The 9,253-nt window shown below is 34.0% G+C and overlaps 1 long non-coding RNA gene across 1 annotated transcript; it reads left to right on the top strand.

Annotated features, from left to right (window-relative positions):
* The first annotated feature begins 1,263 nt into the window (after positions 1 to 1,263).
* LOC135745446 (uncharacterized) lies at positions 1,264 to 6,332 on the top strand. The gene is made up of 4 exons (XR_010531243.2): positions 1,264 to 5,649; positions 5,731 to 5,877; positions 5,967 to 6,032; positions 6,110 to 6,332. It is a non-coding gene; the product is annotated as an uncharacterized lncRNA (long non-coding RNA).
* Positions 6,333 to 9,253: the final 2,921 nt, after the last annotated feature.

The following is a 9,253-nucleotide window of genomic DNA, read 5'->3' as shown; positions in this document are numbered from 1 at the left end:
ACCAGTCGTTTAGTTTTTTTTCTTTTTAGATTTAAGAGTATTCCTGGTCCGAAAATAAAACGAATTATTAAAAAATTTCCTGTGTGACGCTGTAGCCATCACACCCAGATATTATGCACAGCTACTTCATGTACTACGGCTTTTGATCACTAAGTCCTTATCAATCTGAAATCACTGTTGGTTTGAGTCGTTTAAAACATGCATTTGAAAAAGCAACACTCCTCAAACCTAATCTTTATACATATTCTTTATTATCATGAAAATACCTGAAAAGCTTTGAAGAACAGCAATATAAAAATATCCTTATTTATTTTTTATTTTTTTTTTGCAATATAAATATATCCTTAAGACATTTCCTGGAGCTGCGTGTGTCTGTTTCTTCGTCTGCAGCGCATATTAAGTTTCTGCCCGAGAGCGCCCCCTGGCTTTTGGATGTAGCGGCATTTCACTGTAATTCTATGAGAAGCATAGCAAGAATTATAAGCCAATTTATAGGTGCACCCCTAATTTAGGTCAGTGTCTCTGCATACCAACCACACTTTTTTGCCATGGTTTATGCATCTGATGGAGAATAAACCATTTCTCTAATTAGGTTGCTCTGTATTTTGCACCTGGTTACTTTTGGCATATTTCTTGTGTTTTTGTCTTAAATTTTTTTTTACTTTAAATGCAAAATACACTTATGTTTTTCCCAAACTATTTGTGTTGATTTGTTATATAAACAAATTATTTACATAAAGTTTTTCGGGACCTATGAAAATGATGAGAATTCAGATTTGGACCTTTGAATGTAAACTTTGACAACCCCTGGTATAGATAAAGATAAAAAATAATTTGAAGGAATACATTCCATGTTTAAAAAGCTATTGAACTGTATCGTTGCTAGTAAAAATGATAGTCTGACCACAACTAATTGATGACTATAAACAATTGGTAGAAATTGTTGAAAAGTTGTAGAAAAATAATTATAAGTACTCATTCAAATATACATACAGTTTAATGCCACAGTTTTGAAATTTTACAATTGAAATTGTCAACAACATGATGGATTCAGTACCATGGACAGAGATTGTTTAGCAAATTTTCAAAAATCAATTAATGGCTAGAGATTATAAACCTGTGACAATTGCATTTTGTAAAGTAATAAAAGTAATACAAGAAAATGTAAGAAAAAAAAAAAAAAAATATATATATATATATATATATATATATATATATATATATATATATTCTATTCATTTATTAAGAACACTGTTACATGTTTGAATAATCTAAATGCTCTTTACCACACTTACAACCAAAATGTAGAAGTTAATTAAACATCAAATGTGACCGGTAGAATGTTCTCGAGGGTCCAGAAATTTTTTTGAGTGATCAGGCTTCTTCTTTAAAAACTTATTTAACAAAAACTGTGATTAATAAAACCAACACAGTGCATCTTCATTTTAAGGCAAACAGAAATATATAAATATTTGCAAAATGCAGATATTATCTTTGTACTTGAGGTTACACATGACTTTCCACTTGTCTGGATTACTTACAAATATCTATTCTTCTTCATGCTCATATCTTTCATTTTCTAGACATTTGATGGATTATTGTAATGTAATTTTTGCAAAACAAATATTTACAGCATTAGCAGAGAGAAAATCAAGCTGATAGTTGCTGACAGGTATGTACAGTTGAAATAAAACCGCTTTAATCTCATAGTGATCACACTTAAAGAAGGAAAATGTCACTTTGTAGACGGTCCCTAGGCTTTTTACACCACGCAGTTGGACATTCAACAGACATTCGCAACAAAGTAGGACATGAATCAACGATACTAGGATATTTTAAGGGATTGTGCATAATGTAGGTTGTAGTCAAAAGACTTGGTCATTACAAATTGCTAAGAATAACCTTCTTGAATGTATACTTAGAAAGTTATTGAACCCGGAGGTCCGAATGTCTGAATATCAAACCAACTTTACCTAGGTCTGTTTCCTGACCTGGGCCCTGGATAGTCAGACAATATCAAAAGTAAGACTATTGGTCTGTATGACATATTTATTTTTACGAGACCTTTTTAATTTCTGGAAATTTTGAATACAGAATTTGAAAAAAATACTAGTGGTGCAGGGATGGGCAACTTCTGTCGTTTCGGAGTTTAGCTCCAACCATAATTAAACACACCTGAAGCAGCCAATTAAGGTCTTACTAGGCATAAACTTTTAGGCAGGTGTGCTGAGGCAAGTTGGAGCTAAACTCTGCAGGACACCGGTCCTTGCCCATCCCTGTTATAGACTAACACCAAGTTAATGGTAATAATGGTTCCCTCGCAAAAATGGTCGATAATTTATACCATAGACTTTTGAATAATTGCAAAAATAAGCTTTGTGTTTAACAAAAGTGTATGACACTTACAAGTTTTGTCCAACAAGTTAGCCTTCACAGATGAACAAAACCTTTATAAATTTTATGAACGTTGTTAATGAGTGTCTTATTTCTGACATGCGCTGTATGGTCAATCACAACAGACTGGGCCATCTACACACTCAGAGCAGAGTAGGCTCACAGAATAGAGGGGTTTAGAGAGACTAAATCTTTGAATTTCTGAGAAACGAGGAAATATTAAAAAGTGTTTGTTGTAGAAGAATCCAAAACAAAATTAGAAAACTTTTTAATTAGCATAAAAGGGGTACTCCCACATGATACATGTATATACACCCATAAAGCATTTTGGGGGGGGAACTCCTAACAAGCTTTTTGTATAGAAATAATCAGAAAAAATATACTTACCATTTTATTAGACCTGATGTATTGCTGATATTGCATTTTTGCAACTGCTTGATAAATTGCAAAGTACTTTAGTACATATGAAATAAAATGTGTAAAATATATCACAACTATATAAAGAATTATATAAATCAAATATAATTATATGATCAAATTTACAATGCTCAATGTTTAACATGGATATGCATTTTATTTGATTACAGTTCATAATGACACTGATTCTATATATGCCATCATGTTTAAACCAAGTTTTATTACAGTGTCCTCCATAACATTTGGGCCAAACACTTTCTTTTTATAAATAAGGTTCCACAGTATTCCACCGTTTAAGATTTGAAAACAAAGTAGTTAAAGTGCATCTCAGGTTTAAAAAAAGAATAACTCACCAAAAAAGTAAATTCAATCCCAATTTATTTACCCTCATGCCATCCCAAATTTATCTTTCTTCAGATGAACAAAAATGTTAATTTTAAATACAATTGCAGTCACTTTATGTCCTTATAAGGGAAGTTGAAGATGTCCTTGCAGAGGATCACTAGAGAAGACATGATTTCATACAGTAATGCATGTGTTAAAGGTCACATTCTTCCTAATCCTATTTTTCAAACTTTAGTTAGTGTGTAATGTTGCAGTCAGAGCATAAGGGCACACTCACATTATCCAAACCAAACTATGCCCCAGCGCGATTGTCACCCCTCCCTACTCCCCCAGATGCACGCACTCACAGGGTGGGTTGCACAAACAATGATTAAATTAAGCAGAGTTTAGAGCTAATCTAGGGTTTGTTGATCTCAGTTTAATTTTAATTCGAGTTGTGTTGCACCACTTAAATTTAAACACAGATTAACAAATCTTAGATTAAAACTTTAAACTGAATTAAACCATTCATCTTTATTTTGTCCACCACGTTGAATTTTCCAGTGTAATGAAACAGCAACAATGTTGACATTGTCATTCAAAATGGAAATAAACAGTTTATGCAAGCAAAGGTAATGTAATTTTTGTATTATAAATCACCTACATACACCGGTAGGCTAATCTAAAGGTCTGATTCAAATAAAAACATTTGACAATCTTTTAAAACAATTAACAGATCAGGAAATATTGTGACAGGAAATATCGCAAAGCTCAAATATTGTGATATAATGAACAAGATGTGTCGACGCCCTTGTCATGAAGCGCCACCGTGTGTCTGTTCATTCACTGCCCTTCATCTGATTGGAGCGCACGTGACAGACGAAAGGCACATACGAGCAATGATAGCTGTCATCGGTGCTGTTAATTATCTTTTTGAGCCGCCAAACTCACTTTCTTGAGACGTTATAATAAACGCATCTTTGAATAGTGCCACCACGCTCGCGGTATGTGTTTCTAATCATTTAGCCAGACATTAGTAGTTGTATAGGGACGGCACTCGTCAAACTTTTATGACCCCCTCCCCCACCCGGTGACAGTTGCTGTCTGACAGGTCGTTTTTATGACCCCTTGACAGATGGTGTTTTATGACCCCATGACAGATGGTGTTTTATGACCCCATGACAGATGGTGTTTTGACAGGGTGTGTTTTATGACCCTTAACAGATGGTTTTATGACAGTTTGTGTTTTATGACTCCTTAACAGATGGTGTTTTGACAGTTTGTGTTTTTATGACTTGTTTGACAGGGGGCGGGACCATCAATCAAAATCTGTACAAGTTGTCAACTTTAGACAGAAAGTATTTAATGGTTTTATGGCCGGTCATTTAGAGTGATTGTTTTTCCTGAGTGTATTTTATGTCAAGCCTATGCTGATATGTTTAATGACGGCTCGTGTGTGACAGCTCGTGTTTCGACATTTGATGTCAGCTCGCACCCTTCCTCCCTCCTTTCTCACAAGACCTGCATTCTTTCACATGGGTGCGTGTTGTAAAGCGATTAAAGATTTCAAAAAACTCAATGTTGGTAAAACAATCCCCCATTACGGTGTCAAAAAGTAAATGTTTATTTTAGATTTAGACAAATCATGAACAATGCTACGATTAAAACTTTTGATTGTAACATCACAAGTTATTTAATTAAATATTCCGTATACGGGTATAGTTTAAGCAATGATCTGAGCCAATACTACAATCTTTAGACGATAGTCTAAACTAAATAAATTTTTAAACGGTTCAGGAATTCCGTGAATCTTTTCATAACCTGCACTATAGTTTCACGCGTATTAAAGATCCGGCGGTGCCTGACAAAGCGCCGGGTGAGCGTTCATATCTGCCATTTTAAAATAATGTTAATAAATGTAATTCTGTCCACTATGGCAAAATAGGATTTTATTTTAGATTTAGTGGAATCTTTAACCAAGTCTCTGATTAAGACATGTGTATACGTGCACAGATGGTGACAGAGAAACTTATATATGACGTTAGTAATCTTTTAAATGTTTTTAAGACGTATTCACCCCATTTTGGGGTTTTATTTTTAATTAAAGGCTTCTTAAAACATGTGTGAATATGTGTATATTATACAAAGAGTCTTATATTGTCTGCTCTGACAAAAATAAAGTATTATTTTAGGTTTAGGGGAATTGACTGCGTGTGTCTTATAAATACAACTTGATAATACGTTTGTTTTGTAAAGAGACTTCTTTAAAGTCACGCAAAAATAAAATATTTTAGTTGTAACTGGTTAAACTTAAAGCCGATATTTTCTATCGAACTAGTCTATTTTCTGTTCAGACACAAAGTTTTCTGATGCTGATATTATGTCAGTGTGTGTTTGTGTGGGGGTCGTGTGCTGTAATCTTTGAAAGTTTATGACCGAACCTTTATTGGGGAGCGACAAGAGATCTCCGGCATCAGTTTGGATGGAGCAGAGCTGTTATACTCAAGTCTATTGGTATGTATGTGTTTCGCTGTGTTCGTTTCATTATTTTGTCTGATTATTTAAAAACTAAAAATTCGATCTCTGGTCTTGCAGCGAAATTGTCTAAGCTGGTATTTACTATTCCTGGTAAATCGCGGAGAAGAGTGGAATGAACAAAAAAGTCAGACCGTGACTAGAACCACCAGCAGCGTAACAAGGAAATCTTGGAGCAAAGAGACGCCGAGTGGCTCGTGTTGTCCGGTGTGTATTTATTTAATCCTGTTACAATAGATTTAAACAAACTGGTTTGTTTTAATATTTTCTAATAACATGTGTTATCTGTTTTAAAGGTTTGGATATCAGCGGCAAAGCGAACGTTGCGTGTACTATTGCAAAATATATAGCGGATCTCCACGGTACGTTTATATTGCATAAGAAAAAAGTTGTTTTATTTAGATATTTGTCCTAATAACTTGTTTTTATCTGTTTACAGGTTAGGATACAGAACACAACGCTTTGGACGTATCTTTAAAAAAGAGAAAAATCAGAGACTTTTTGGATTTGTCTGGGACATTTTAAACATTTTGTGGCAAATTGGATTTAAAACGTTTCGGATACTGGATACATGTGTTTGATTTGTCCACAGAGCTTGTTTAAGACATCTTCACCTCATTTTAGGGTTTATTTTTAATTAAAGGCTTCTTAAAACATGTGTGAAAATGTGTATATTATACAATGAGTATTATATTGACTGCTCTGACAAAAATAAATTATTATTTCAGATTTTAGGTCAATTGACTGCGTGTGTTTTATGTCAAGCGTATGCTGTTATGTTTAATGACGGTTCGTGTGTGACAGCTCGTGTTTTGGCATTCGATGTCAGCTCTCACCCTTCCTCCCTCCTTCTCACAAGCATGCATTCTTTCACAGGGGTGCGTGTTGTAAAGCGAGTAGAGATTTCTAAAACTCAAAGTGGAGTCAAATAATTCCCCATTACGGTATCAAAAAAGTAAATGTTTATTTTAGATTTAGACAGATCATGAACAATGCTATGATTAAAACTGTTTTTTGTAACATCACAAGTTATTTAATTAAATATTCCGTATACGTGTATAGTTTAAGCAATGACCTGTGCCATATCCTTCGGCGCCGTCAATACTACAATATTTAGACGATAGTCTAAACTAAATAAAATTTTAAACGGTTTCAGGAACTCCGTGAATCTTTTCATAACCTGCTCTATAGTTTCACGCGTATTAAAGATCCGGCGGTGCCTGACAAAGCGCCGGGTGTGTGTTCATATATGCCGTTTTAAATTAACCTTCATAAAATGTAATTCTGTCCACTATGGCAAAATAGGAGTTTTTTTTAGATTTAGGGGAATCTTTAACCAAGGCTATGATTAAGACATATGTATACGTGCACCGATGGTGACAGAGAAACTTATAGCTGACGTTAATAAACTTTTTAAATGTTTTTAAGACGTCTACAACTCATTTTAGGGGTTTATTTTTAATTAAACGCTTCTTAAAACATGTGTGAATATGTGGATATTATACAAAGAGTATTATATTGTCTGCTCTGACAAAAATAAATTATTATTTTAGATTTTAGGAAAAATGATTGTGTCTATCTTATAAATACAACTTGATATATACGTTTGTTTTGTCAAGAGACTTTTTTAAAGTCACGCAAGAATAAAATCTTTTAGTTGTAATTGGTTAACATTAAATGTACTATTATCTATTTAACTATAAGCTATATTTTTCTGATCAGATATTTTTCTGTTTCTGATGATGGTCTTATAACAGTGTGTGTGGGATGATGATGGCTGTTCACAGCAGGTGGCGGGATGTAAACTAGGGTCTTTTTAAAACTGTAGTGGTAAAAATGTAATAGCACACTGACAAAAATAAAGCATTTGGTTGTAACAAATTATTTAATGAAATATTCAGTATGTGTATAGCGATGAACGGTGTCAAAATCACCGGGGACCCAACAATACTATAGTCTTTAGACTAAAGGGTATTTATTTTAATATAAATAAAATCTTAATCTTTTCGTGCACAATATTCTGATCAAGCCATTAGATTGTGTTCCAGCGTTTACAATAGAGAACATACGCGGATGCGTGTTCATATACACCGTTAAGAAACTTTAAAACGATTAAAAAATTCATATCTTCGGGGTTTTGTTTTAAATTAATGACATCTTAAAACCAACTGGGAATATGTGTTTATTACACAATAAAATGTAATTCTGGCCGCTCTGACAAAATAAGGGTTTAATTTTAGAATTAGGGAATTCTTTAATCAAGTCCCTGATTAAAACACATGAATGCGCGAACCACAGTTGCCAGAGAACGTATGCTGAGGTGCTCTTATGGCGTTAAGAACCTTTTTATTGTTTAAGACATTTTGACCCCATTTCCTGGTTTTGGTGTCCGCTGTGGATCCCATTCCCAAATCTATGTGTTTATTATACAACAAATGCAATTCTGTCAGCATTTCTAGTTTAGAACGCCTCTGATTTAAACATGCGGGTTTTAAAATGAAACGGCCATGTGACTTTTATGACAAAAGCTATTCGATCTTAATTTTTTGTTTTAACATCCAAAAGTTTTTATACACATTCCATAATTAAACATCTAGGTGTGTATGAGTAAGTTTATATCTAATGTCACACGAGCAGCACCAAATCGCGCTTGTGTCTCTGTGTGTGCATACAGGCTGTTTATGTGGGGGCGTGTTTATGAGCCCGTGTCTTTGCAAGGTGTGTGTGCGTGTGCGTGTGTGTGTGTGTGTGTGTGTGTGTGTGTTTGCATGGGGGTCTATGATGTCTCTGTTTGTTACTAAAGTTTTGACATTAAGTCTGTGTCCTCATTGACAATAAGTAAGGGTTTTTAGATGTAGGCTTCATTACACAGATACTGATTAAATCATGTTATCCATTATTTGCGATTTAAAGAAACTTAAAAGGTTTAAGACATTTTATCTCACATTGTGGGGTTGTTCTTAATTAATGTAACCTTAAACCCCTCTGTTATCCATTTAGGGAACAATAAAATGTTAGCAAATATTATTTATCAAAGTTGACGATGTTATAAGCCAGGATGTCACTAACGTGACAACAAACATTTATTTAAAGACAAAACATTTTAACAAATTGCCATGGCTTACAGAGACACACTAGACTTAATAATAAAAATAAAAATATACTATTCGAACATCCTAACCTGATATTAGGTTAGATTAGGTTTAAGGTCAATCAGCGTCTTTAGCTTTACAACTTACAGCACAAAACCCCCCCCCCAATGACAGGATTTTTATGAAGTGAAGCAGACCCTTGGTATGCCTGTGGGGTTAGGTTCAACTAAGGTCAACATCTATCAGTGCATAATAAGCAAACATGAAATTATATTTTACCTATGGTTTGTTAATGATGTTGCTAGGTTCGCGTATTTTTTCTGAAACAAACTTTTCTTTTCAAACTTAGTTAGGATACACATGTTGTCGCCTCAAACACCTGATCAAAGTTTTTCTTCGCTAGCGACAACTAATGTCAGAGATTTTGTAAATTCATCAGATGGTTTTACGTGTGTATTTCTTAAACAAACATGTTGCTTTTCAATCTTAGT

The sequence above is a fragment of the Paramisgurnus dabryanus genome, chromosome 12, assembly GCF_030506205.2.
Source record: "Paramisgurnus dabryanus chromosome 12, PD_genome_1.1, whole genome shotgun sequence".
Classification (NCBI taxonomy): domain Eukaryota; kingdom Metazoa; phylum Chordata; class Actinopteri; order Cypriniformes; family Cobitidae; genus Paramisgurnus; species Paramisgurnus dabryanus.
This window is presented reverse-complemented; position numbering and strand designations above follow the sequence as displayed.